Source organism: Salmo salar, unplaced genomic scaffold (genome assembly GCF_905237065.1).
Source record: "Salmo salar unplaced genomic scaffold, Ssal_v3.1, whole genome shotgun sequence".
NCBI classification, from domain to species: domain Eukaryota; kingdom Metazoa; phylum Chordata; class Actinopteri; order Salmoniformes; family Salmonidae; genus Salmo; species Salmo salar.
Window position 1 is genome coordinate 9,569 of NW_025549840.1, and position 27,614 is coordinate 37,182.

At 56.6% G+C, this 27,614-nt stretch overlaps 2 long non-coding RNA genes across 2 annotated transcripts; both read left to right on the forward strand.

Annotated features, from left to right (window-relative positions):
• Positions 1–1,012: 1,012 nt before the first annotated feature.
• On the forward strand, positions 1,013–3,388 carry LOC123738879 (uncharacterized). The gene is made up of 4 exons (XR_006767573.1): positions 1,013–1,120; positions 1,936–2,156; positions 2,358–2,468; positions 3,339–3,388. It is a non-coding gene; the product is annotated as an uncharacterized lncRNA (long non-coding RNA).
• Positions 3,388–26,986, forward strand: LOC123738880 (uncharacterized). Its single transcript, XR_006767574.1, has 4 exons — positions 3,388–3,494; positions 5,195–5,256; positions 25,205–25,346; positions 26,957–26,986. It is a non-coding gene; the product is annotated as an uncharacterized lncRNA (long non-coding RNA).
• Positions 26,987–27,614: the final 628 nt, after the last annotated feature.

Sequence of the window (27,614 nt, forward strand, 5' to 3'; positions counted from 1 at the left end):
TGTGAATCAGCCTTTACACTCACTATGTACCATCCATGACTGACTACCATGTGATTCAGCCTTTACACTCACTATGTACCATCCATAACTGACTACCATGTGAATCAGCCTTTACACTCACTATAGTGCCATCCATGACTGACTACCATGTGAGTCAGCCGTGAATCAGCCGACTGAGGGCCCTGAGCACTTTACATTCTACTACTGGGTTTCTCTCATGAAACTACCAGACTGAGGGGCCCTGAGCACTTTACATTCTACCACTGGGTTTCTCTCATGAAACTACCAGACTGAGGGGCCCTGAGCACTTTACATTCTACCACTGGGTTTCTCTCATGAAACTACCAGACTGAGGGGCCCTGAGCACTTTACATTCTACCACTGGGTTTCTCTCATGAAACTACCAGACTGAGGGGCCCTGAGCTCTTTACATTCTACCACTGGGTTTCTCTCATGAAACTACCAGACTGAGGGGCCCTGAGCACTTTACATTCTACCACTGGGTTTCTCTCATGAAACTACCTGTCGTTCTCATACTGTACACAAATCACAGCGAGTATCTCTGAAGTCTATAGAAAGATGTCAGTCAGTCAGATATGGCGTGTTGTATTTACTGTGCAGCTGTCAGCTAGCCAAGTGATGGTTGCAGCTGCTGTGGGGAACATATGATACTCCTGCAAGTTCCCTGACCACTCCTTAGACTTAGGATTTATGATATGATATGGATGCTATTGAATCTGCAACAAGTGCTACACATTTTGAATATATGTATCACATACATTTCATGAGCAAAAAAAATTAAATACAATTTAACTATATATCACAACAATTAGTTGATGAGAAGCACTTCAATCCAATGCTATACTTTCAAAATGTAAGGACCATATCTGGTAAGGACATTGATCTGATATATATATATATACCTCTACAATTGAACTAATTCAAGTAAAATGACAGGATAACAATCCAATGGTGATACACCATTTCACATGGTCATAGAGGTTAGTCCAATCAAAACGTCTCTTTCTATCTACGTCCCGCCCATAGTGATGGTTGCTTAGCGCGGGCTTCCGGTGATTGATCCAACCGAATACCGTGTTTCTCCGAGGCTACTGGTCCGGTTTGTTACCACTTCTAACTTTAATAATACTTTATTGTGTGTTTTTTTTTAAAAAACTTTTCGTTAATTGTGTAGCGTAATAATTACTTAAACGTGTTGCTACTTTAGAAACAGTAACATTACTGTGAGGACTTCATGTCTTGCGGCCCCGTCTCGGTAAATTTATTGCGAGTCGGTTTTCACTCGGGAGACAAACTTCTTCATTTGTTGTGAAATTTGTAGCTCTGTTTACTTTCGGTATTTTTTTTTTGGGGGAAGTACTGGCCTTAAACTATTCAGTAAGTTAGGAAACGGTTTATTTGTGTGCTCATCCACTTTGGTTAAAGTGTTTGTAGCTAGCTAGCTAACTAACTAGCTTTGACAAACTTTCCTCTGTGTCAATACAAGTTTGTTTTGCCAGGCCACAACGACAAACTGACTGGCTGCATTGATGTATCTAGATATCATATCTGTCCCTCTGATATTCACCTGATATCCACCTAATATCCCTCTAATATCCCTCTAATATCCCTCTAATATTTAGCTAATATCCCTCTAATATCCCTCTGATACCCACCTAATATCCACCTAATATCCCTCTAGTTGGAACAATGTGTCAGTGTTTTGTTTTAGTTTTGGTTACCTTGTAGCTTTGAGTTTGGACTGGAGTCAACTGACTGGGTACTTTTTGGCATTGCCGTCATGTGAACATCACGAGGAGGAATTCTACATGACACTTTTAACTACAACACACTTTCCACTATGAACTTGAATTATTGCTCGTCTAACTGACATGTTTATCATGAATTGTGCTGAATGTTTTTTTCTCCACTCAGTTGATGGTCTGCAGTAGAACCTGAGGTAGCTGGGTCCTAACCGTAGCCCAGCATCATGACAGAGAGTTTCAGCAACATCGAGGATGAGGCGTTCCCCAGTTTCCTGTCTACCTCTGTGGGCAGCAGCCGTGCACCCTGGGAAACGTCACCCTGGCCTCCACCCTGGGGCTGCCCGTAGCTGCCTCCACCGTGGCTAAAATTAGAGCTGGGTCCGACAACAGGTGGGTCAGCAGCACCACTTACCCCCACCACCCGTCACGCCAACATCAATGTTACTGGAACACAAGGCCCTGCAGAACTATATGGGTTTTGGTTCTGGCTCGGTAACCTTCTAATACAGCGTTACCGTTATGTAGCTCTGATCAGTGTTCATAACTATCTGACTACTGCTAAAAAATGAATCTCAGTCCTTTTCTCTCCAGAGTAAATGCCGTCCAGGCGTCATATCTGGAGGACGGTCGGTTCTCTCTGGCTGACTCTCAGTCCAACAACAAGGAACAGGGGAAATTTGCCCTCAGCTTCAAAGATGAGCTGTGAGTATCAAAGAGTTTTTTTTTATATTAGCAGCAGTGAAAGTCATGTCATGCAGGGCTCTATGCTGACTTGTTTTCCAAGGAGCACATGTGCTCCGAAGTTGAAAAGCAGATAATGATATTCAGGAACACCGCAAATGCAGGGTTAAGGAGCCCCGTGGGGAAATGCAGGGTTAAGGAGCCCGTGGGGGAAATGCAGGTTAAGGAGCCCCGTGGGGGAAATGCAGGGTTAAGGAGCCCGTGGGGGAAATGCAGGGTTAAGGAGCCCGTGGGGGAAATGCAGGGTTAAGGGGAGCCCCGTGGGGGGGAAATGCAGGGTTAAGGAGCCCCCGTGGGGAAATGCAGGTTAAGGAGCCCCCGTGGGGGAAATGCAGGGTTAAGGAGCCCCGTGGGGGAAATGCAGGGTTAAGGAGCCCCGTGGGGAAATGCAGGGTTAAGGAGCCCGTGGGGGGAATGCAGGGTTAAGGAGCCCCGTGGGGGAAATGCAGGGTTAAGGAGCCCCGTGGGGGAAATGCAGGGTTAAGGAGCCCCGTGGGGGAAATGCAGGTTAAGGAGCCCCGTGGGGAAATGCAGGGTTAAGGAGCCCCGTGGGGAAATACAGGGTTAAGGAGCCCCGTGGGGGAAATGCAGGGTTAAGGAGCCCGTGGGGGAAATGCAGGGTTAAGGAGCCCGTGGGGGAAATGCAGGGTTAAGGAGCCCCGTGGGGGAAATGCAGGGTTAAGGAGCCCCGTGGGGGAAATGCAGGGTTAAGGAGCCCCAGTGCTCCTTCACCCTGCATGCGGTTAGGGATGTGAATATCCCCCATGTTTGCTTCAGTGAACGATGTTGCTCACATGGATCCCCTCTGTCTCTCTCTCTCCATCCTCTCAGAGATGCTGCAGATGACTTCATAGCAGCCCACCGGTTCTCAGACATGCTGGGTGAAGGTGAATCTGGACCAGACAGAGCCCAGGACTAGAGCCTCCTCCCTCGGCCCCAACACACAGACTGGACCTCTCCCTGGAAGACACTCTGAACATGGAGATGGTAAACACTGTACCAGTTACCTTGGTTTGTGGTTCCAGTGTGGCTCTGTAGAGCATGGTGGGTCCAACACCAGGGTCCAGTGTGGTTCTGTAGGCATGGTGCGTCCAACACCCAGGGTCCAGTGTGGTTCTGTAGAGCATGGTGCGTCCAACACCAGGGTCCTGGGGTCCAGTGTGGCTCTGTAGAGCATGGCGAGTCCAACACCAGGGTCCTGGGGTCCAGTGTGGTCTCTGTAGAGCATGGTGGGTCCAACACCAGGGTCCAGTGTGGTTCTGTAGAGCATGGTGCGTCCAACACCAGGGTTCTGGGGTCCAGTGTGGTTCTGTAGGGCATGGTGGGTCCTAACACCAGGGTCCTGGGGTCCAATGTGGTTCTGTAGAGCATGGTGCGTCCAACACCCAGGGTCCTGGGGTCCAGTGTGGTTCTGTAGAGCATGGTGCGTCCAACACCCAGGGTCCTGGGGTCCAGTGTGGTTCTGTAGAGCATGGTGCGTCCAACACCAGGGTCCTGGGGTCCAGTGTGGTTCTGTAGAGCATGGTGCGTCCAACACCAGGGTCCTGGGGTCCAGTGTGGTTCTGTAGAGCATGGTGGGTCCAACACCCAGGGTCCTGGGGTCCAGTGTGGTTCTGTAGAGCATGGTGGGTCCAACACCAGGGTCCTGAGGTCCAGTGTGGTTCTGTAGAGCATGGTGCGTCCAACACCAGGGTCCTGGGGTCCAGTGTGGTTCTGTAGAGCATGGTGGGTCCAACACCAGGGTCCTGGGGTTCAGTGTGGTTCTGTAGAGCATGGTGCGTCCAACACCAGGGTCCTGGGGTCCAGTGTGGTTCTGTAGAGCATGGTGCGTCCAACACCAGGGTCCAGTGTGGTTCTGTAGAGCATGGTGCGTCCAACACCAGGGTCCTGGGGTCCAGTGTGGTTCTGTAGAGCATGGTGGGTCCAACACCAGGGTCCTGGGGTCCATTCCACCCATAAGTCAAATGGTTTCCATGCGTCACAAAGAGGCTTTGGATAAAAGCATCTGCAAAATGGCATTTAGTAGTAGTAATATTATTAGTAGTAATATTATTATTAGTATTTATTATTAGTAGTATTTATTATTAGTAGTATTTATTATTAGTAGTAATATTATTAGTAGATCAGTGATGTCCATCAGGCTGGGCTCCTGTCCTTCACTAGTTGATAGATCAGGCTGGTCTCCTGTCCTTCACTAGTTGATAGATCAGGCTGGGCTCCTGTCCTTCACTAGTTGATAGATCAGTGATGTCCATCAGGCTGGTCTCCTGTCCTTCACTAGTTGATAGATCAGTGATGTCCATCAGGCTGGGCTCCTGTCCTTCACTAGTTGATAGATCAGTGATGTCCATCAGGCTGGGCTCCTGTCCTTCACTAGTTGATAGATCAGTGATGTCCATCAGGCTGGTCTCCTGTCCTTCACTAGTTGATAGATCAGTGATGTCCATCAGGCTGGTGTCCTGTCCTTCACTAGTTGATAGATCAGGCTGGGCTCCTGTCCTTCACTAGTTGATAGATCAGTGATGTCCATCAGGCTGGTCTCCTGTCCTTCACTAGTTGATAGATCAGTGATGTCCATCAGGCTGGTCTCCTGTCCTTCACTAGTTGATAGATCAGTGATGTCCATCAGGCTGGTGTGCTGTGTTAGCTAACAAACCAACTAACTGAGTTTCTCGTCTCCCTGTCAGATCTCTCTACGGGGCGGCTGGCCTTCACCAACCTGGTTAATATGGACTTTATGGATCTAAAGGTATCACACACTCTCAATGTCGTCTCATTAGCTTTTAGAGTGGTCTCCTTTCCCCCCGTCCAGTATGGGTGGTAGCCTCCCCCCTGTCCTTTAGGGTCCAGTATGGGTGGTAGCCTCCCCCCTGTCCTTTAGGGTCCAGTATGGGTGGTAGCCTCCCCCTTGTCCTTTAGGGTCCAGTATGGGTGGTAGCCTCCCCCTGTCCTTTAGGGTCCAGTATGGGTGGTAGCCTCCCCCTGTCCTTTAGGGTCCAGTATGGGTGGTAGCCTCCCCTGTCCTTTAGGGTCCAGTATGGGTGGTAGCCTCCCCCCTGTCCTTTAGGGTCCAGTATGGGTGGTAGCCTCCCCCTGTCCTTTAGGGTCCAGTATGGGTGGTAGCCTCCCCTGTCCTTTAGGGTCCAGTATGGGTGGTAGCCTCCCCCTGTCCTTTAGGGTCCAGTATGGGTGGTAGCCTCCCCCCTGTCCTTTAGGGTCCAGTATGGGTGGTAGCCTCCCCCTGTCCTTTAGGGTCCAGTATGGGTGGTAGCCTCCCCCTGTCCTTTAGGGTCCAGTATGGGTGGTAGCCTCCCCCCTGTCCTTTAGGGTCCAGTATGGGTGGTAGCCTCCCCCCTGTCCTTTAGGGTCCAGTATGGGTGGTAGCCTGTCCTTTAGGGTCCAGTATGGGTGGTAGCCTCCCCCTGTCCTTTAGGGTCCAGTATGGGTGGTAGCCTCCCCCCTGTCCTTTAGGGTCCAGTATGGGTGGTAGCCTCCCCCCTGTCCTTTAGGGTCCAGTATGGGTGGTAGCCTCCCCCTGTCCTTTAGGGTCCAGTATGGGTGGTAGCCTGTCCTTTAGGGTCCAGTATGGGTGGTAGCCTCCCCCCTGTCCTTTAGGGTCCAGTATGGGTGGTAGCCTCCCCCTGTCCTTTAGGGTCCAGTATGGGTGGTAGCCTCCCCCCTGTCCTTTAGGGTCCAGTATGGGTGGTAGCCTCCCCCTGTCCTTTAGGGTCCAGTATGGGTGGTAGCCTCCCCCTGTCCTTTAGGGTCCAGTATGGGTGGTAGCCTCCCCCTGTCCTTTAGGGTCCAGTATGGGTGGTAGCCTCCCCCTGTCCTTTAGGGTCCAGTATGGGTGGTAGCCTCCCCCTGTCCTTTAGGGTCCAGTATGGGTGGTAGCCTCCCCCTGTCCTTTAGGGTCCAGTATGGGTGGTAGCCTCCCCCTGTCCTTTAGGGTCCAGTATGGGTGGTAGCCTCCCCCTGTCCTTTAGGGTCCAGTATGGGTGGTAGCCTCCCCCTGTCCTTTAGGGTCCAGTATGGGTGGTAGCCTCCCCCTGTCCTTTAGGGTCCAGTATGGGTGGTAGCCTCCCCCTGTCCTTTAGGGTCCAGTATGGGTGGTAGCCTCCCCTGTCCTTTAGGGTCCAGTATGGGTGGTAGCCTCCCCCTGTCCTTTAGGGTCCAGTATGGGTGGTAGCCTCCCCCTGTCCTTTAGGGTCCAGTATGGGTGGTAGCCTCCCCTGTCCTTTAGGGTCCAGTATGGGTGGTAGCCTCCCCCTGTCCTTTAGGGTCCAGTATGGGTGGTAGCCTCCCCTGTCCTTTAGGGTCCAGTATGGGTGGTAGCCTCCCCCTGTCCTTTAGGGTCCAGTATGGGTGGTAGCCTCCCCCTGTCCTTTAGGGTCCAGTATGGGTGGTAGCCTCCCCCTGTCCTTTAGGGTCCAGTATGGGTGGTAGCCTCCCCCTGTCCTTTAGGGTCCAGTATGGGTGGTAGCCTCCCCCCTGTCCTTTAGGGTCCAGTATGGGTGGTAGCCTCCCCCTGTCCTTTAGGGTCCAGTATGGGTGGTAGCCTCCCCCTGTCCTTTAGGGTCCAGTATGGGTGGTAGCCTCCCCCCTGTCCTTTAGGGTCCAGTATGGGTGGTAGCCTCCCCTGTCCTTTAGGGTCCAGTATGGGTGGTAGCCTCCCCCTGTCCTTTAGGGTCCAGTATGGGTGGTAGCCTCCCCCTGTCCTTTAGGGTCCAGTATGGGTGGTAGCCTCCCCCTGTCCTTTAGGGTCCAGTATGGGTGGTAGCCTCCCCCTGTCCTTTAGGGTCCAGTATGGGTGGTAGCCTCCCCCTGTCCTTTAGGGTCCAGTATGGGTGGTAGCCTCCCCCTGTCCTTTAGGGTCCAGTATGGGTGGTAGCCTCCCCCTGTCCTTTAGGGTCCAGTATGGGTGGTAGCCTCCCCCTGTCCTTTAGGGTCCAGTATGGGTGGTAGCCTCCCCCTGTCCTTTAGGGTCCAGTATGGGTGGTAGCCTCCCCCTGTCCTTTAGGGTCCAGTATGGGTGGTAGCCTCCCCCTGTCCTTTAGGGTCCAGTATGGGTGGTAGCCTCCCCCTGTCCTTTAGGGTCCAGTATGGGTGGTAGCCTCCCCCCTGTCCTTTAGGGTCCAGTATGGGTGGTAGCCTCCCCCTGTCCTTTAGGGTCCAGTATGGGTGGTAGCCTCCCCCTGTCCTTTAGGGTCCAGTATGGGTGGTAGCCTCCCCCTGTCCTTTAGGGTCCAGTATGGGTGGTAGCCTCCCCCTGTCCTTTAGGGTCCAGTATGGGTGGTAGCCTCCCCCTGTCCTTTAGGGTCCAGTATGGGTGGTAGCCTCCCCTGTCCTTTAGGGTCCAGTATGGGTGGTAGCCTCCCCCTGTCCTTTAGGGTCCAGTATGGGTGGTAGCCTCCCCCTGTCCTTTAGGGTCCAGTATGGGTGGTAGCCTCCCCCTGTCCTTTAGGGTCCAGTATGGGTGGTAGCCTCCCCCTGTCCTTTAGGGTCCAGTATGGGTGGTAGCCTCCCCCTGTCCTTTAGGGTCCAGTATGGGTGGTAGCCTCCCCCCTGTCCTTTAGGGTCCAGTATGGGTGGTAGCCTCCCCCTGTCCTTTAGGGTCCAGTATGGGTGGTAGCCTCCCCCTGTCCTTTAGGGTCCAGTATGGGTGGTAGCCTCCCCCTGTCCTTTAGGGTCCAGTATGGGTGGTAGCCTCCCCCTGTCCTTTAGGGTCCAGTATGGGTGGTAGCCTCCCCCCTGTCCTTTAGGGTCCAGTATGGGTGGTAGCCTCCCCCTGTCCTTTAGGGTCCAGTATGGGTGGTAGCCTCCCCTGTCCTTTAGGGTCCAGTATGGGTGGTAGCCTCCCCCCTGTCCTTTAGGGTCCAGTATGGGTGGTAGCCTCCCCCTGTCCTTTAGGGTCCAGTATGGGTGGTAGCCTCCCCCTGTCCTTTAGGGTCCAGTATGGGTGGTAGCCTCCCCCTGTCCTTTAGGGTCCAGTATGGGTGGTAGCCTCCCCCTGTCCTTTAGGGTCCAGTATGGGTGGTAGCCTCCCCCTGTCCTTTAGGGTCCAGTATGGGTGGTAGCCTCCCCCTGTCCTTTAGGGTCCAGTATGGGTGGTAGCCTCCCCCCTGTCCTTTAGGGTCCAGTATGGGTGGTAGCCTCCCCCTGTCCTTTAGGGTCCAGTATGGGTGGTAGCCTCCCCCTGTCCTTTAGGGTCCAGTATGGGTGGTAGCCTCCCCCTGTCCTTTAGGGTCCAGTATGGGTGGTAGCCTCCCCCTGTCCTTTAGGGTCCAGTATGGGTGGTAGCCTCCCCCTGTCCTTTAGGGTCCAGTATGGGTGGTAGCCTCCCCTGTCCTTTAGGGTCCAGTATGGGTGGTAGCCTCCCCCTGTCCTTTAGGGTCCAGTATGGGTGGTAGCCTCCCCCTGTCCTTTAGGGTCCAGTATGGGTGGTAGCCTCCCCCTGTCCTTTAGGGTCCAGTATGGGTGGTAGCCTCCCCCTGTCCTTTAGGGTCCAGTATGGGTGGTAGCCTCCCCCTGTCCTTTAGGGTCCAGTATGGGTGGTAGCCTCCCCCTGTCCTTTAGGGTCCAGTATGGGTGGTAGCCTCCCCTGTCCTTTAGGGTCCAGTATGGGTGGTAGCCTCCCCCTGTCCTTTAGGGTCCAGTATGGGTGGTAGCCTAGCCCCCCTGTCCTTTAGGGTCCAGTATGGGTGGTAGCCTCCCCCTGTCCTTTAGGGTCCAGTATGGGTGGTAGCCTCCCCTGTCCTTTAGGGTCCAGTATGGGTGGTAGCCTCCCCCTGTCCTTTAGGGTCCAGTATGGGTGGTAGCCTCCCCCCTGTCCTTTAGGGTCCAGTATGGGTGGTAGCCTCCCCCTGTCCTTTAGGGTCCAGTATGGGTGGTAGCCTCCCCCTGTCCTTTAGGGTCCAGTATGGGTGGTAGCCTCCCCCTGTCCTTTAGGGTCCAGTATGGGTGGTAGCCTCCCCCTGTCCTTTAGGGTCCAGTATGGGTGGTAGCCTCCCCCTGTCCTTTAGGGTCCAGTATGGGTGGTAGCCTCCCCTGTCCTTTAGGGTCCAGTATGGGTGGTAGCCTCCCCCCTGTCCTTTAGGGTCCAGTATGGGTGGTAGCCTCCCCCTGTCCTTTAGGGTCCAGTATGGGTGGTAGCCTCCCCCTGTCCTTTAGGGTCCAGTATGGGTGGTAGCCTCCCCCTGTCCTTTAGGGTCCAGTATGGGTGGTAGCCTCCCCCCTGTCTTTAGGGTCAGTATGGGTGGTAGCCTCCCCCTGTCCTTTAGGGTCCAGTATGGGTGGTAGCCTCCCCCTGTCCTTTAGGGTCCAGTATGGGTGGTAGCCTCCCCCTGTCCTTTAGGGTCCAGTATGGGTGGTAGCCTCCCCTGTCCTTTAGGGTCCAGTATGGGTGGTAGCCTCCCCCTGTCCTTTAGGGTCCAGTATGGGTGGTAGCCTCCCCTGTCCTTTAGGGTCCAGTATGGGTGGTAGCCTCCCCTGTCCTTTAGGGTCCAGTATGGGTGGTAGCCTCCCCTGTCCTTTAGGGTCCAGTATGGGTGGTAGCCTCCCCCTGTCCTTTAGGGTCCAGTATGGGTGGTAGCCTCCCCCTGTCCTTTAGGGTCCAGTATGGGTGGTAGCCTCCCCCTGTCCTTTAGGGTCCAGTATGGGTGGTAGCCTCCCCCTGTCCTTTAGGGTCCAGTATGGGTGGTAGCCTCCCCCTGTCCTTTAGGGTCCAGTATGGGTGGTAGCCTCCCCCTGTCCTTTAGGGTCCAGTATGGGTGGTAGCCTCCCCCCTGTCCTTTAGGGTCCAGTATGGGTGGTAGCCTCCCCTGTCCTTTAGGGTCCAGTATGGGTGGTAGCCTCCCCCTGTCCTTTAGGGTCCAGTATGGGTGGTAGCCTCCCCCTGTCCTTTAGGGTCCAGTATGGGTGGTAGCCTCCCCTGTCCTTTAGGGTCCAGTATGGGTGGTAGCCTCCCCCTGTCCTTTAGGGTCCAGTATGGGTGGTAGCCTCCCCCCTGTCCTTTAGGGTCCAGTATGGGTGGTAGCCTCCCCTGTCCTTTAGGGTCCAGTATGGGTGGTAGCCTCCCCCTGTCCTTTAGGGTCCAGTATGGGTGGTAGCCTCCCCCTGTCCTTTAGGGTCCAGTATGGGTGGTAGCCTCCCCCTGTCCTTTAGGGTCCAGTATGGGTGGTAGCCTCCCCCTGTCCTTTAGGGTCCAGTATGGGTGGTAGCCTCCCCCCTGTCCTTTAGGGTCCAGTATGGGTGGTAGCCTCCCCTGTCCTTTAGGGTCCAGTATGGGTGGTAGCCTCCCCCTGTCCTTTAGGGTCCAGTATGGGTGGTAGCCTCCCCCTGTCCTTTAGGGTCCAGTATGGGTGGTAGCCTCCCCTGTCCTTTAGGGTCCAGTATGGGTGGTAGCCTCCCCCTGTCCTTTAGGGTCCAGTATGGGTGGTAGCCTCCCCCCTGTCCTTTAGGGTCCAGTATGGGTGGTAGCCTCCCCCCTGTCCTTTAGGGTCCAGTATGGGTGGTAGCCTCCCCCTGTCCTTTAGGGTCCAGTATGGGTGGTAGCCTCCCCCTGTCCTTTAGGGTCCAGTATGGGTGGTAGCCTCCCCTGTCCTTTAGGGTCCAGTATGGGTGGTAGCCTCCCCCTGTCCTTTAGGGTCCAGTATGGGTGGTAGCCTCCCCTGTCCTTTAGGGTCCAGTATGGGTGGTAGCCTCCCCCTGTCCTTTAGGGTCCAGTATGGGTGGTAGCCTCCCCCTGTCCTTTAGGGTCCAGTATGGGTGGTAGCCTCCCCCTGTCCTTTAGGGTCCAGTATGGGTGGTAGCCTCCCCCTGTCCTTTAGGGTCCAGTATGGGTGGTAGCCTCCCCCTGTCCTTTAGGGTCCAGTATGGGTGGTAGCCTCCCCCCTGTCCTTTAGGGTCCAGTATGGGTGGTAGCCTCCCCCTGTCCTTTAGGGTCCAGTATGGGTGGTAGCCTCCCCCTGTCCTTTAGGGTCCAGTATGGGTGGTAGCCTCCCCCTGTCCTTTAGGGTCCAGTATGGGTGGTAGCCTCCCCCTGTCCTTTAGGGTCCAGTATGGGTGGTAGCCTCCCCCCTGTCCTTTAGGGTCCAGTATGGGTGGTAGCCTCCCCCTGTCCTTTAGGGTCCAGTATGGGTGGTAGCCTCCCCCTGTCCTTTAGGGTCCAGTATGGGTGGTAGCCTCCCCCTGTCCTTTAGGGTCCAGTATGGGTGGTAGCCTCCCCCTGTCCTTTAGGGTCCAGTATGGGTGGTAGCCTCCCCTGTCCTTTAGGGTCCAGTATGGGTGGTAGCCTCCCCCTGTCCTTTAGGGTCCAGTATGGGTGGTAGCCTCCCCCCTGTCCTTTAGGGTCCAGTATGGGTGGTAGCCTCCCCCCCTGTCCTTTAGGGTCCAGTATGGGTGGTAGCCTCCCCCTGTCCTTTAGGGTCCAGTATGGGTGGTAGCCTCCCCCTGTCCTTTAGGGTCCAGTATGGGTGGTAGCCTCCCCCCTGTCCTTTAGGGTCCAGTATGGGTGGTAGCCTCCCCCTGTCCTTTAGGGTCCAGTATGGGTGGTAGCCTCCCCCTGTCCTTTAGGGGTCCAGTATGGGTGGTAGCCTCCCCCTGTCCTTTAGGGTCCAGTATGGGTGGTAGCCTCCCCCTGTCCTTTAGGGTCCAGTATGGGTGGTAGCCTCCCCCTGTCCTTTAGGGTCCAGTATGGGTGGTAGCCTCCCCCTGTCCTTTAGGGTCCAGTATGGGTGGTAGCCTCCCCTGTCCTTTAGGGTCCAGTATGGGTGGTAGCCTCCCCCTGTCCTTTAGGGTCCAGTATGGGTGGTAGCCTCCCCCTGTCCTTTAGGGTCCAGTATGGGTGGTAGCCTCCCCCTGTCCTTTAGGGTCCAGTATGGGTGGTAGCCTCCCCCTGTCCTTTAGGGTCCAGTATGGGTGGTAGCCTCCCCCTGTCCTTTAGGGTCCAGTATGGGTGGTAGCCTCCCCCCTGTCCTTTAGGGTCCAGTATGGGTGGTAGCCTCCCCCCTGTCCTTTAGGGTCCAGTATGGGTGGTAGCCTCCCCTGTCCTTTAGGGTCCAGTATGGGTGGTAGCCTCCCCCTGTCCTTTAGGGTCCAGTATGGGTGGTAGCCTCCCCCTGTCCTTTAGGGTCCAGTATGGGTGGTAGCCTCCCCCTGTCCTTTAGGGTCCAGTATGGGTGGTAGCCTCCCCCTGTCCTTTAGGGTCCAGTATGGGTGGTAGCCTCCCCCCTGTCCTTTAGGGTCCAGTATGGGTGGTAGCCTCCCCCTGTCCTTTAGGGTCCAGTATGGGTGGTAGCCTCCCCCCTGTCCTTTAGGGTCCAGTATGGGTGGTAGCCTCCCCCTGTCCTTTAGGGTCCAGTATGGGTGGTAGCCTCCCCCTGTCCTTTAGGGTCCAGTATGGGTGGTAGCCTCCCCCTGTCCTTTAGGGTCCAGTATGGGTGGTAGCCTCCCCCTGTCCTTTAGGGTCCAGTATGGGTGGTAGCCTCCCCCTGTCCTTTAGGGTCCAGTATGGGTGGTAGCCTCCCCCTGTCCTTTAGGGTCCAGTATGGGTGGTAGCCTCCCCCTGTCCTTTAGGGTCCAGTATGGGTGGTAGCCTCCCCCTGTCCTTTAGGGTCCAGTATGGGTGGTAGCCTCCCCCTGTCCTTTAGGGTCCAGTATGGGTGGTAGCCTCCCCCTGTCCTTTAGGGTCCAGTATGGGTGGTAGCCTCCCCCTGTCCTTTAGGGTCCAGTATGGGTGGTAGCCTCCCCCTGTCCTTTAGGGTCCAGTATGGGTGGTAGCCTCCCCCTGTCCTTTAGGGTCCAGTATGGGTGGTAGCCTCCCCCCTGTCCTTTAGGGTCCAGTATGGGTGGTAGCCTCCCCCTGTCCTTTAGGGTCCAGTATGGGTGGTAGCCTCCCCCTGTCCTTTAGGGTCCAGTATGGGTGGTAGCCTCCCCTGTCCTTTAGGGTCCAGTATGGGTGGTAGCCTCCCCTGTCCTTTAGGGTCCAGTATGGGTGGTAGCCTCCCCCTGTCCTTTAGGGTCCAGTATGGGTGGTAGCCTCCCCCTGTCCTTTAGGGTCCAGTATGGGTGGTAGCCTCCCCCTGTCCTTTAGGGTCCAGTATGGGTGGTAGCCTCCCCCCTGTCCTTTAGGGTCCAGTATGGGTGGTAGCCTCCCCTGTCCTTTAGGGTCCAGTATGGGTGGTAGCCTCCCCCTGTCCTTTAGGGTCCAGTATGGGTGGTAGCCTCCCCCTGTCCTTTAGGGTCCAGTATGGGTGGTAGCCTCCCCCTGTCCTTTAGGGTCCAGTATGGGTGGTAGCCTCCCCCTGTCCTTTAGGGTCCAGTATGGGTGGTAGCCTCCCCCTGTCCTTTAGGGTCCAGTATGGGTGGTAGCCTCCCCCTGTCCTTTAGGGTCCAGTATGGGTGGTAGCCTCCCCCCTGTCCTTTAGGGTCCAGTATGGGTGGTAGCCTCCCCCTGTCCTTTAGGGTCCAGTATGGGTGGTAGCCTCCCCCTGTCCTTTAGGGTCCAGTATGGGTGGTAGCCTCCCCCTGTCCTTTAGGGTCCAGTATGGGTGGTAGCCTCCCCCTGTCCTTTAGGGTCCAGTATGGGTGGTAGCCTCCCCTGTCCTTTAGGGTCCAGTATGGGTGGTAGCCTCCCCCTGTCCTTTAGGGTCCAGTATGGGTGGTAGCCTCCCCCTGTCCTTTAGGGTCCAGTATGGGTGGTAGCCTCCCCCCTGTCCTTTAGGGTCCAGTATGGGTGGTAGCCTCCCCCTGTCCTTTAGGGTCCAGTATGGGTGGTAGCCTCCCCCTGTCCTTTAGGGTCCAGTATGGGTGGTAGCCTCCCCCTGTCCTTTAGGGTCCAGTATGGGTGGTAGCCTCCCCCCTGTCCTTTAGGGTCCAGTATGGGTGGTAGCCTCCCCCTGTCCTTTAGGGTCCAGTATGGGTGGTAGCCTCCCCCTGTCCTTTAGGGTCCAGTATGGGTGGTAGCCTCCCCCTGTCCTTTAGGGTCCAGTATGGGTGGTAGCCTCCCCCTGTCCTTTAGGGTCCAGTATGGGTGGTAGCCTCCCCCTGTCCTTTAGGGTCCAGTATGGGTGGTAGCCTCCCCCTGTCCTTTAGGGTCCAGTATGGGTGGTAGCCTCCCCCTGTCCTTTAGGGTCCAGTATGGGTGGTAGCCTCCCCCCTGTCCTTTAGGGTCCAGTATGGGTGGTAGCCTCCCCCTGTCCTTTAGGGTCCAGTATGGGTGGTAGCCTCCCCCTGTCCTTTAGGGTCCAGTATGGGTGGTAGCCTCCCCCTGTCCTTTAGGGTCCAGTATGGGTGGTAGCCTCCCCCTGTCCTTTAGGGTCCAGTATGGGTGGTAGCCTCCCCCTGTCCTTTAGGGTCCAGTATGGGTGGTAGCCTCCCCCTGTCCTTTAGGGTCCAGTATGGGTGGTAGCCTCCCCCTGTCCTTTAGGGTCCAGTATGGGTGGTAGCCTCCCCCTGTCCTTTAGGGTCCAGTATGGGTGGTAGCCTCCCCCCTGTCCTTTAGGGTCCAGTATGGGTGGTAGCCTCCCCTGTCCTTTAGGGTCCAGTATGGGTGGTAGCCTCCCCCTGTCCTTTAGGGTCCAGTATGGGTGGTAGCCTCCCCCTGTCCTTTAGGGTCCAGTATGGGTGGTAGCCTCCCCCTGTCCTTTAGGGTCCAGTATGGGTGGTAGCCTCCCCCTGTCCTTTAGGGTCCAGTATGGGTGGTAGCCTCCCCCTGTCCTTTAGGGTCCAGTATGGGTGGTAGCCTCCCCCTGTCCTTTAGGGTCCAGTATGGGTGGTAGCCTCCCCCTGTCCTTTAGGGTCCAGTATGGGTGGTAGCCTCCCCCTGTCCTTTAGGGTCCAGTATGGGTGGTAGCCTCCCCCCTGTCCTTTAGGGTCCAGTATGGGTGGTAGCCTCCCCCTGTCCTTTAGGGTCCAGTATGGGTGGTAGCCTCCCCCCTGTCCTTTAGGGTCCAGTATGGGTGGTAGCCTCCCCCTGTCCTTTAGGGTCCAGTATGGGTGGTAGCCTCCCCTGTCCTTTAGGGTCCAGTATGGGTGGTAGCCTCCCCCTGTCCTTTAGGGTCCAGTATGGGTGGTAGCCTCCCCCTGTCCTTTAGGGTCCAGTATGGGTGGTAGCCTCCCCCTGTCCTTTAGGGTCCAGTATGGGTGGTAGCCTCCCCCTGTCCTTTAGGGTCCAGTATGGGTGGTAGCCTCCCCCTGTCCTTTAGGGTCCAGTATGGGTGGTAGCCTCCCCCCTGTCCTTTAGGGTCCAGTATGGGTGGTAGCCTCCCCCTGTCCTTTAGGGTCCAGTATGGGTGGTAGCCTCCCCCTGTCCTTTAGGGTCCAGTATGGGTGGTAGCCTCCCCCTGTCCTTTAGGGTCCAGTATGGGTGGTAGCCTCCCCCTGTCCTTTAGGGTCCAGTATGGGTGGTAGCCTCCCCCTGTCCTTTAGGGTCCAGTATGGGTGGTAGCCTCCCCCTGTCCTTTAGGGTCCAGTATGGGTGGTAGCCTCCCCCTGTCCTTTAGGGTCCAGTATGGGTGGTAGCCTCCCCCTGTCCTTTAGGGTCCAGTATGGGTGGTAGCCTCCCCTGTCCTTTAGGGTCCAGTATGGGTGGTAGCCTCCCCCTGTCCTTTAGGGTCCAGTATGGGTGGTAGCCTCCCCCTGTCCTTTAGGGTCCAGTATGGGTGGTAGCCTCCCCCTGTCCTTTAGGGTCCAGTATGGGTGGTAGCCTCCCCCTGTCCTTTAGGGTCCAGTATGGGTGGTAGCCTCCCCCTGTCCTTTAGGGTCCAGTATGGGTGGTAGCCTCCCCCTGTCCTTTAGGGTCCAGTATGGGTGGTAGCCTCCCCCTGTCCTTTAGGGTCCAGTATGGGTGGTAGCCTCCCCCCTGTCCTTTAGGGTCCAGTATGGGTGGTAGCCTCCCCCCTGTCCTTTAGGGTCCAGTATGGGTGGTAGCCTCCCCCTGTCCTTTAGGGTCCAGTATGGGTGGTAGCCTCCCCCTGTCCTTTAGGGTCCAGTATGGGTGGTAGCCTCCCCCCTGTCCTTTAGGGTCCAGTATGGGTGGTAGCCTCCCCCTGTCCTTTAGGGTCCAGTATGGGTGGTAGCCTCCCCCTGTCCTTTAGGGTCCAGTATGGGTGGTAGCCTCCCCCTGTCCTTTAGGGTCCAGTATGGGTGGTAGCCTGTCCTTTAGGGTCCAGTATGGGTGGTAGCCTCCCCCCTGTCCTTTAGGGTCCAGTATGGGTGGTAGCCTCCCCCCTGTCCTTTAGGGTCCAGTATGGGTGGTAGCCTCCCCCTGTCCTTTAGGGTCCAGTATGGGTGGTAGCCTCCCCCTGTCCTTTAGGGTCCAGTATGGGTGGTAGCCTCCCCCTGTCCTTTAGGGTCCAGTATGGGTGGTAGCCTCCCCCCTGTCCTTTAGGGTCCAGTATGGGTGGTAGCCTCCCCTGTCCTTTAGGGTCCAGTATGGGTGGTAGCCTCCCCCCTGTCCTTTAGGGTCCAGTATGGGTGGTAGCCTCCCCCTGTCCTTTAGGGTCCAGTATGGGTGGTAGCCTCCCCTGTCCTTTAGGGTCCAGTATGGGTGGTAGCCTCCCCCTGTCCTTTAGGGTCCAGTATGGGTGGTAGCCTCCCCCTGTCCTTTAGGGTCCAGTATGGGTGGTAGCCTCCCCCTGTCCTTTAGGGTCCAGTATGGGTGGTAGCCTCCCCCCTGTCCTTTAGGGTCCAGTATGGGTGGTAGCCTCCCCCCTGTCCTTTAGGGTCCAGTATGGGTGGTAGCCTCCCCCTGTCCTTTAGGGTCCAGTATGGGTGGTAGCCTCCCCCTGTCCTTTAGGGTCCAGTATGGGTGGTAGCCTCCCCCTGTCCTTTAGGGTCCAGTATGGGTGGTAGCCTCCCCCTGTCCTTTAGGGTCCAGTATGGGTGGTAGCCTCCCCCTGTCCTTTAGGGTCCAGTATGGGTGGTAGCCTCCCCCTGTCCTTTAGGGTCCAGTATGGGTGGTAGCCTCCCCCTGTCCTTTAGGGTCCAGTATGGGTGGTAGCCTCCCCCTGTCCTTTAGGGTCCAGTATGGGTGGTAGCCTCCCCCTGTCCTTTAGGGTCCAGTATGGGTGGTAGCCTCCCCCTGTCCTTTAGGGTCCAGTATGGGTGGTAGCCTCCCCCTGTCCTTTAGGGTCCAGTATGGGTGGTAGCCTCCCCCCTGTCCTTTAGGGTCCAGTATGGGTGGTAGCCTCCCCCCTGTCCTTTAGGGTCCAGTATGGGTGGTAGCCTCCCCCCTGTCCTTTAGGGTCCAGTATGGGTGGTAGCCTCCCCCCTGTCCTTTAGGGTCCAGTATGGGTGGTAGCCTCCCCCTGTCCTTTAGGGTCCAGTATGGGTGGTAGCCGTATCCCCTGTCCTTTAGGGTCCAGTATGGGTGGTAGCCTCCCCCTGTCCTTTAGGGTCCAGTATGGGTGGTAGCCTCCCCCCTGTCCTTTAGGGTCCAGTATGGGTGGTAGCCTCCCCCTGTCCTTTAGGGTCCAGTATGGGTGGTAGCCTCCCCCCTGTCCTTTAGGGTCCAGTATGGGTGGTAGCCTCCCCCCTGTCCTTTAGGGTCCAGTATGGGTGGTAGCCTCCCCCTGTCCTTTAGGGTCCAGTATGGGTGGTAGCCTCCCCCTGTCCTTTAGGGTCCAGTATGGGTGGTAGCCTCCCCCTGTCCTTTAGGGTCCAGTATGGGTGGTAGCCTCCCCCTGTCCTTTAGGGTCCAGTATGGGTGGTAGCCTCCCCCTGTCCTTTAGGGTCCAGTATGGGTGGTAGCCTCCCCCTGTCCTTTAGGGTCCAGTATGGGTGGTAGCCTCCCCCTGTCCTTTAGGGTCCAGTATGGGTGGTAGCCTCCCCCTGTCCTTTAGGGTCCAGTATGGGTGGTAGCCTCCCCCTGTCCTTTAGGGTCCAGTATGGGTGGTAGCCTCCCCCCTGTCCTTTAGGGTCCAGTATGGGTGGTAGCCTCCCCTGTCCTTTAGGGTCCAGTATGGGTGGTAGCCTCCCCCTGTCCTTTAGGGTCCAGTATGGGTGGTAGCCTCCCCCTGTCCTTTAGGGTCCAGTATGGGTGGTAGCCTCCCCCTGTCCTTTAGGGTCCAGTATGGGTGGTAGCCTCCCCCTGTCCTTTAGGGTCCAGTATGGGTGGTAGCCTCCCCCCTGTCCTTTAGGGTCCAGTATGGGTGGTAGCCTCCCCCTGTCCTTTAGGGTCCAGTATGGGTGGTAGCCTCCCCCCTGTCCTTTAGGGTCCAGTATGGGTGGTAGCCTCCCCCTGTCCTTTAGGGTCCAGTATGGGTGGTAGCCTCCCCCCTGTCCTTTAGGGTCCAGTATGGGTGGTAGCCTCCCCCTGTCCTTTAGGGGTCCAGTATGGGTGGTAGCCTCCCCCTGTCCTTTAGGGTCCAGTATGGGTGGTAGCCTCCCCCTGTCCTTTAGGGTCCAGTATGGGTGGTAGCCTCCCCTGTCCTTTAGGGTCCAGTATGGGTGGTAGCCTCCCCCTGTCCTTTAGGGTCCAGTATGGGTGGTAGCCTCCCCCTGTCCTTTAGGGTCCAGTATGGGTGGTAGCCTCCCCCTGTCCTTTAGGGTCCAGTATGGGTGGTAGCCTCCCCCTGTCCTTTAGGGTCCAGTATGGGTGGTAGCCTCCCCCCTGTCCTTTAGGGTCCAGTATGGGTGGTAGCCTCCCCCCTGTCCTTTAGGGTCCAGTATGGGTGGTAGCCTCCCCCTGTCCTTTAGGGTCCAGTATGGGTGGTAGCCTCCCCCTGTCCTTTAGGGTCCAGTATGGGTGGTAGCCTCCCCCTGTCCTTTAGGGTCCAGTATGGGTGGTAGCCTCCCCCCTGTCCTTTAGGGTCCAGTATGGGTGGTAGCCTCCCCCTGTCCTTTAGGGTCCAGTATGGGTGGTAGCCTCCCCCTGTCCTTTAGGGTCCAGTATGGGTGGTAGCCTCCCCCTGTCCTTTAGGGTCCAGTATGGGTGGTAGCCTCCCCCCTGTCCTTTAGGGTCCAGTATGGGTGGTAGCCTCCCCCCTGTCCTTTAGGGTCCAGTATGGGTGGTAGCCTCCCCCTGTCCTTTAGGGTCCAGTATGGGTGGTAGCCTCCCCCTGTCCTTTAGGGTCCAGTATGGGTGGTAGCCTCCCCCTGTCCTTTAGGGTCCAGTATGGGTGGTAGCCTCCCCCTGTCCTTTAGGGTCCAGTATGGGTGGTAGCCTCCCCCTGTCCTTTAGGGTCCAGTATGGGTGGTAGCCTCCCCCCTGTCCTTTAGGGTCCAGTATGGGTGGTAGCCTCCCCCTGTCCTTTAGGGTCCAGTATGGGTGGTAGCCTCCCCCCTGTCCTTTAGGGTCCAGTATGGGTGGTAGCCTCCCCTGTCCTTTAGGGTCCAGTATGGGTGGTAGCCTCCCCCTGTCCTTTAGGGTCCAGTATGGGTGGTAGCCTCCCCCTGTCCTTTAGGGTCCAGTATGGGTGGTAGCCTCCCCCTGTCCTTTAGGGTCCAGTATGGGTGGTAGCCTCCCCCTGTCCTTTAGGGTCCAGTATGGGTGGTAGCCTCCCCCTGTCCTTTAGGGTCCAGTATGGGTGGTAGCCTCCCCCTGTCCTTTAGGGTCCAGTATGGGTGGTAGCCTCCCCCCTGTCCTTTAGGGTCCAGTATGGGTGGTAGCCTCCCCCTGTCCTTTAGCCGTCCAGTATGGGTGGTAGCCTCCCCCTGTCCTTTAGGGTCCAGTATGGGTGGTAGCCTCCCCCTGTCCTTTAGGGTCCAGTATGGGTGGTAGCCTCCCCCTGTCCTTTAGGGTCCAGTATGGGTGGTAGCCTCCCCTGTCCTTTAGGGTCCAGTATGGGTGGTAGCCTCCCCCTGTCCTTTAGGGTCCAGTATGGGTGGTAGCCTCCCCCTGTCCTTTAGGGTCCAGTATGGGTGGTAGCCTCCCCCTGTCCTTTAGGGTCCAGTATGGGTGGTAGCCTCCCCCTGTCCTTTAGGGTCCAGTATGGGTGGTAGCCTCCCCCTGTCCTTTAGGGTCCAGTATGGGTGGTAGCCTCCCCCTGTCCTTTAGGGTCCAGTATGGGTGGTAGCCTCCCCCTGTCCTTTAGGGTCCAGTATGGGTGGTAGCCTCCCCCTGTCCTTTAGGGTCCAGTATGGGTGGTAGCCTCCCCCTGTCCTTTAGGGTCCAGTATGGGTGGTAGCCTCCCCCCTGTCCTTTAGGGTCCAGTATGGGTGGTAGCCTCCCCCCTGTCCTTTAGGGTCCAGTATGGGTGGTAGCCTCCCCCCTGTCCTTTAGGGTCCAGTATGGGTGGTAGCCTCCCCCTGTCCTTTAGGGTCCAGTATGGGTGGTAGCCTCCCCCTGTCCTTTAGGGTCCAGTATGGGTGGTAGCCTCCCCCTGTCCTTTAGGGTCCAGTATGGGTGGTAGCCTCCCCCTGTCCTTTAGGGTCCAGTATGGGTGGTAGCCTCCCCCTGTCCTTTAGGGTCCAGTATGGGTGGTAGCCTCCCCCTGTCCTTTAGGGTCCAGTATGGGTGGTAGCCTCCCCCTGTCCTTTAGGGTCCAGTATGGGTGGTAGCCTCCCCCTGTCCTTTAGGGTCCAGTATGGGTGGTAGCTTCCCCCTGTCCTTTAGGGTCCAGTATGGGTGGTAGCCTCCCCCTGTCCTTTAGGGTCCAGTATGGGTGGTAGCCTCCCCCCTGTCCTTTAGGGTCCAGTATGGGTGGTAGCCTCCCCCTGTCCTTTAGGGTCCAGTATGGGTGGTAGCCTCCCCTGTCCTTTAGGGTCCAGTATGGGTGGTAGCCTCCCCCTGTCCTTTAGGGTCCAGTATGGGTGGTAGCCTCCCCCTGTCCTTTAGGGTCCAGTATGGGTGGTAGCCTCCCCTGTCCTTTAGGGTCCAGTATGGGTGGTAGCCTCCCCCTGTCCTTTAGGGTCCAGTATGGGTGGTAGCCTCCCCCTGTCCTTTAGGGTCCAGTATGGGTGGTAGCCTCCCCCTGTCCTTTAGGGTCCAGTATGGGTGGTAGCCTCCCCCTGTCCTTTAGGGTCCAGTATGGGTGGTAGCCTCCCCCTGTCCTTTAGGGTCCAGTATGGGTGGTAGCCTCCCCCTGTCCTTTAGGGTCCAGTATGGGTGGTAGCCTCCCCCTGTCTCTTTAGGGTCCAGTATGGGTGGTAGCCTCCCCCTGTCCTTTAGGGTCCAGTATGGGTGGTAGCCTCCCCCTGTCCTTTAGGGTCCAGTATGGGTGGTAGCCTCCCCCTGTCCTTTAGGGTCCAGTATGGGTGGTAGCCTCCCCCTGTCCTTTAGGGTCCAGTATGGGTGGTAGCCTCCCCCCTGTCCTTTAGGGTCCAGTATGGGTGGTAGCCTCCCCCTGTCCTTTAGGGTCCAGTATGGGTGGTAGCCTCCCCCCTGTCCTTTAGGGTCCAGTATGGGTGGTAGCCTCCCCCTGTCCTTTAGGGTCCAGTATGGGTGGTAGCCTCCCCCTGTCCTTTAGGGTTCCAGTATGGGTGGTAGCCTCCCCCTGTCCTTTAGGGTCCAGTATGGGTGGTAGCCTCCCCCTGTCCTTTAGGGTCCAGTATGGGTGGTAGCCTCCCCCTGTCCTTTAGGGTCCAGTATGGGTGGTAGCCTCCCCCTGTCCTTTAGGGTCCAGTATGGGTGGTAGCCTCCCCCCTGTCCTTTAGGGTCCAGTATGGGTGGTAGCCTCCCCCTGTCCTTTAGGGTCCAGTATGGGTGGTAGCCTCCCCCTGTCCTTTAGGGTCCAGTATGGGTGGTAGCCTCCCCCTGTCCTTTAGGGTCCAGTATGGGTGGTAGCCTCCCCCTGTCCTTTAGGGTCCAGTATGGGTGGTAGCCTCCCCCTGTCCTTTAGGGTCCAGTATGGGTGGTAGCCTCCCCCTGTCCTTTAGGGTCCAGTATGGGTGGTAGCCTCCCCCTGTCCTTTAGGGTCCAGTATGGGTGGTAGCCTCCCCCTGTCCTTTAGGGTCCAGTATGGGTGGTAGCCTCCCCCTGTCCTTTAGGGTCCAGTATGGGTGGTAGCCTCCCCCTGTCCTTTAGGGTCCAGTATGGGTGGTAGCCTCCCCCTGTCCTTTAGGGTCCAGTATGGGTGGTAGCCTCCCCCTGTCCTTTAGGGTCCAGTATGGGTGGTAGCCTCCCCCCTGTCCTTTAGGGTCCAGTATGGGTGGTAGCCTCCCCCCTGTCCTTTAGGGTCCAGTATGGGTGGTAGCCTCCCCCTGTCCTTTAGGGTCCAGTATGGGTGGTAGCCTCCCCCTGTCCTTTAGGGTCCAGTATGGGTGGTAGCCTCCCCCCTGTCCTTTAGGGTCCAGTATGGGTGGTAGCCTCCCCCCTGTCCTTTAGGGTCCAGTATGGGTGGTAGCCTCCCCCTGTCCTTTAGGGTCCAGTATGGGTGGTAGCCTCCCCCTGTCCTTTAGGGTCCAGTATGGGTGGTAGCCTCCCCCTGTCCTTTAGGGTCCAGTATGGGTGGTAGCCTCCCCCTGTCCTTTAGGGTCCAGTATGGGTGGTAGCCTCCCCCCTGTCCTTTAGGGTCCAGTATGGGTGGTAGCCTCCCCCCTGTCCTTTAGGGTCCAGTATGGGTGGTAGCCTCCCCCTGTCCTTTAGGGTCCAGTATGGGTGGTAGCCTCCCCCTGTCCTTTAGGGTCCAGTATGGGTGGTAGCCTCCCCTGTCCTTTAGGGTCCAGTATGGGTGGTAGCCTCCCCCTGTCCTTTAGGGTCCAGTATGGGTGGTAGCCTCCCCTGTCCTTTAGGGTCCAGTATGGGTGGTAGCCTCCCCCTGTCCTTTAGGGTCCAGTATGGGTGGTAGCCTCCCCCTGTCCTTTAGGGTCCAGTATGGGTGGTAGCCTCCCCCCTGTCCTTTAGGGTCCAGTATGGGTGGTAGCCTCCCCCTGTCCTTTAGGGTCCAGTATGGGTGGTAGCCTCCCCCCTGTCCTTTAGGGTCCAGTATGGGTGGTAGCCTCCCCCTGTCCTTTAGGGTCCAGTATGGGTGGTAGCCTCCCCTGTCCTTTAGGGTCCAGTATGGGTGGTAGCCTCCCCCTGTCCTTTAGGGTCCAGTATGGGTGGTAGCCTCCCCCTGTCCTTTAGGGTCCAGTATGGGTGGTAGCCTCCCCCCTGTCCTTTAGGGTCCAGTATGGGTGGTAGCCTCCCCCTGTCCTTTAGGGTCCAGTATGGGTGGTAGCCTCCCCCTGTCCTTTAGGGTCCAGTATGGGTGGTAGCCTCCCCCGTCCTAGCCAGTGGGTGGTAGCCTCCCTGTCCTTTAGGGTCCAGTATGGGTGGTAGCCTCCCCTGTCCTTTAGGGTCCAGTATGGGTGGTAGCCTCCCCCTGTCCTTTAGGGTCCAGTATGGGTGGTAGCCTCCCCCTGTCCTTTAGGGTCCAGTATGGGTGGTAGCCTCCCCCTGTCCTTTAGGGTCCAGTATGGGTGGTAGCCTCCCCCTGTCCTTTAGGGTCCAGTATGGGTGGTAGCCTCCCCCTGTCCTTTAGGGTCCAGTATGGGTGGTAGCCTCCCCCTGTCCTTTAGGGTCCAGTATGGGTGGTAGCCTCCCCCTGTCCTTTAGGGTCCAGTATGGGTGGTAGCCTCCCCTGTCCTTTAGGGTCCAGTATGGGTGGTAGCCTCCCCCTGTCCTTTAGGGTCCAGTATGGGTGGTAGCCTCCCCCTGTCCTTTAGGGTCCAGTATGGGTGGTAGCCTCCCTGTCCTTTAGGGTCCAGTATGGTGGTAGCCCCCTGTCCTTTAGGGTCCAGTATGGGTGGTAGCCCCCTGTCCTTTAGGGTCCAGTATGGGTGGTAGCTCCCCCTGTCCTTTAGGGTCCAGTATGGGTGGTAGCCTCCCCTGTCCTTTAGGGTCCAGTATGGGTGGTAGCCTCCCCTGTCCTTTAGGGTCCAGTATGGGTGGTAGCCTCCCCCTGTCCTTTAGGGTCCAGTATGGGTGGTAGCCTCCCCCTGTCCTTTAGGGTCCAGTATGGGTGGTAGCCTCCCCCTGTCCTTTAGGGTCCAGTATGGGTGGTAGCCTCCCCCCTGTCCTTTAGGGTCCAGTATGGGTGGTAGCCTCCCCCTGTCCTTTAGGGTCCAGTATGGGTGGTAGCCTCCCCCTGTCCTTTAGGGTCCAGTATGGGTGGTAGCCTCCCCCCTGTCCTTTAGGGTCCAGTATGGGTGGTAGCCTCCCCCCTGTCCTTTAGGGTCCAGTATGGGTGGTAGCCTCCCCCCTGTCCTTTAGGGTCCAGTATGGGTGGTAGCCTCCCCCTGTCCTTTAGGGTCCAGTATGGGTGGTAGCCTCCCCCTGTCCTTTAGGGTCCAGTATGGGTGGTAGCCTCCCCCTGTCCTTTAGGGTCCAGTATGGGTGGTAGCCTCCCCCTGTCCTTTAGGGTCCAGTATGGGTGGTAGCCTCCCCCTGTCCTTTAGGGTCCAGTATGGGTGGTAGCCTCCCCCTGTCCTTTAGGGTCCAGTATGGGTGGTAGCCTCCCCCTGTCCTTTAGGGTCCAGTATGGGTGGTAGCCTCCCCCTGTCCTTTAGGGTCCAGTATGGGTGGTAGCCTCCCCCTGTCCTTTAGGGTCCAGTATGGGTGGTAGCCTCCCCCCTGTCCTTTAGGGTCCAGTATGGGTGGTAGCCTCCCCCCTGTCCTTTAGGGTCCAGTATGGGTGGTAGCCTCCCCCCTGTCCTTTAGGGTCCAGTATGGGTGGTAGCCTCCCCCTGTCCTTTAGGGTCCAGTATGGGTGGTAGCCTCCCCCTGTCCTTTAGGGTCCAGTATGGGTGGTTGTAATTCTGTCTCTGTGATCCAGGTCCGATTCCCCCCCGGCACCGTAGACGATCAGACTCTGGCCAGTGACGGCGCAGACAGCGACCGCTTCAGTGGGAGTGTCTCCAGCTTCCTGGCCAATGAGAAGCTCATGTCTGTGGACAGCATGAACAGTGATGTCACAGGTGAGGCTGTGAGACTTTTCTGAACTATATATATATATATATATATATATATATATATACACAGCTTATAACCACCACCAGCTATATATATAGCTGTGTATTGTGGTGATGGTGGTTATAAGCTGTGTATTGTGTCTGAACTCCTCTCCTCTCTGGTGGTGGTTATAAGCTGTGTATTGTGTCTGAACTCCTCTCCTCTCTGATGGTGGTTATAAGCTGTGTATTGTGTCTGAACTCCTCTCCTCTCTGGTGGTGGTTATAAGCTGTGTATTGTGTCTGAACTCCTCTCCTCTCTGGTGGTGGTTATAAGCTGTGTATTGTGTCTGAACTCCTCTCCTCTCTGATGGTGGTTATAAGCTGTGTATTGTGTCTGAACTCCTCTCCTCTCTGATGGTGGTTATAAGCTGTGTATTGTGTCTGAACTCCTCTCCTCTCTGATGGTGGTTATAAGCTGTGTATTGTGTCTGAACTCCTCTCCTCTCTGATGGTGGTTATAAGCTGTGTATTGTGTCTGAACTCCTCTCCTCTCTGGTGGTGGTTATAAGCTGTGTATTGTGTCTGAACTCCTCTCCTCTCTGATGGTGGTTATAAGCTGTGTATTGTGTCTGAACTCCTCTCCTCTCTGATGGTGGTTATAAGCTGTGTATTGTGTCTGAACTCCTCTCCTCTCTGATGGTGGTTATAAGCTGTGTATTGTGTCTGAACTCCTCTCCTCTCTGATGGTGGTTATAAGCTGTGTATTGTGTATGAACTCCTCTCTGGTGGTGGTTATAAGCTGTGTATTGTGTCTGAACTCCTCTCCTCTCTGGTGGTGGTTATAAGCTGTGTATTGTGTCTGAACTCCTCTCCTCTCTGGTGGTGGTTATAAGCTGTGTATTGTGTCTGAACTCCTCTCCTCTCTGGTGGTGGTTATAAGCTGTGTATTGTGTCTGAACTCCTCTCCTCTCTGATGGTGGTTATAAGCTGTGTATTGTGGTGATGGTGGTTATAAGCTGTGTATTGTGTCTGAACTCCTCTCCTCTCTGATGGTGGTTATAAGCTGTGTATTGTGTCTGAACTCCTCTCCTCTCTGGTGGTGGTTATAAGCTGTGTATTGTGTCTGAACTCCTCTCCTCTCTGATGGTGGTTATAAGCTGTGTATTGTGTCTGAACTCCTCTCCTCTCTGATGGTGGTTATAAGCTGTGTATTGTGATGATGGTGGTTATAAGCTGTGTATTGTGTCTGAACTCCTCTCCTCTCTGGTGGTGGTTATAAGCTGTGTATTGTGTCTGAACTCCTCTCCTCTCTGATGGTGGTTATAAGCTGTGTATTGTGTCTGAACTCCTCTCCTCTCTGATGGTGGTTATAAGCTGTGTATTGTGTCTGAACTCCTCTCCTCTCTGGTGGTGGTTATAAGCTGTGTATTGTGTCTGAACTCCTCTCCTCTCTGGTGGTGGTTATAAGCTGTGTATTGTGTCTGAACTCCTCTCCTCTCTGATGGTGGTTATAAGCTGTGTATTGTGTCTGAACTCTCCTCTCTGGTGGTGGTTATAAGCTGTGTATTGTGTCTGAACTCCTCTCCTCTCTGGTGGTGGTTATAAGCTGTGTATTGTGTCTGTTTGATCCCCAGATGACGACGTCGACGTGAAACGACCTGCAGGATGAAGAACTGGACCTGTACTTAAACCAGCTGGTTGGCCCTGCCATGCAGAGAGGACGGGTGGAGGGCCAGGAGATACCTGTTGCTGTAAGATGACCTCTCCTCCTGCTTTCTCCTCTCTCTCCCCTCTCTCTCCCCCCTGCTTTCTCCTCTCTCTCTCTCCCCTGCTTCCTCCCCGTCTCCTCTCCCCTCTTTCTCCCCGTCTCCCTCTCTCTCTCCCCTGCTTTCTCCCCGTCTCCCTCTCTCTCTCCCTCTCTCTCCCTCTCTCTCTCCCCTGCTTTCTCCCCTGCTTTCTCCCCGTCTCCCTCTCTCTCCCCTGCTGTCTCCCCGTCTCCTCTCCCTCTCTCTCTCCCCTGCTTTCTCCCCGTCTCCCTCTCTCTCTCCCCTGCTGTCTCCCCGTCTCCTCTCCTCTCTCTCTCTCCCCTGCTGTCTTCCCCTCTCCTCTCTCTCTCTCCCTGCTTTCTCCCCGTCTCCCTCTCTCTCTCCCCTGCTTTCTCCCCGTCTCCCTCTCTCTCTCCCCTCTCTCTCTCCCCTGCTTTCTCCCCGTCTCCCCTGCTTTCTCCCCCGTCTCCCCTCTCTCTCTCTCCCTGCTGTCTCCCCGTCTCCTCTCCTCTCTCCCCTGCTGTCT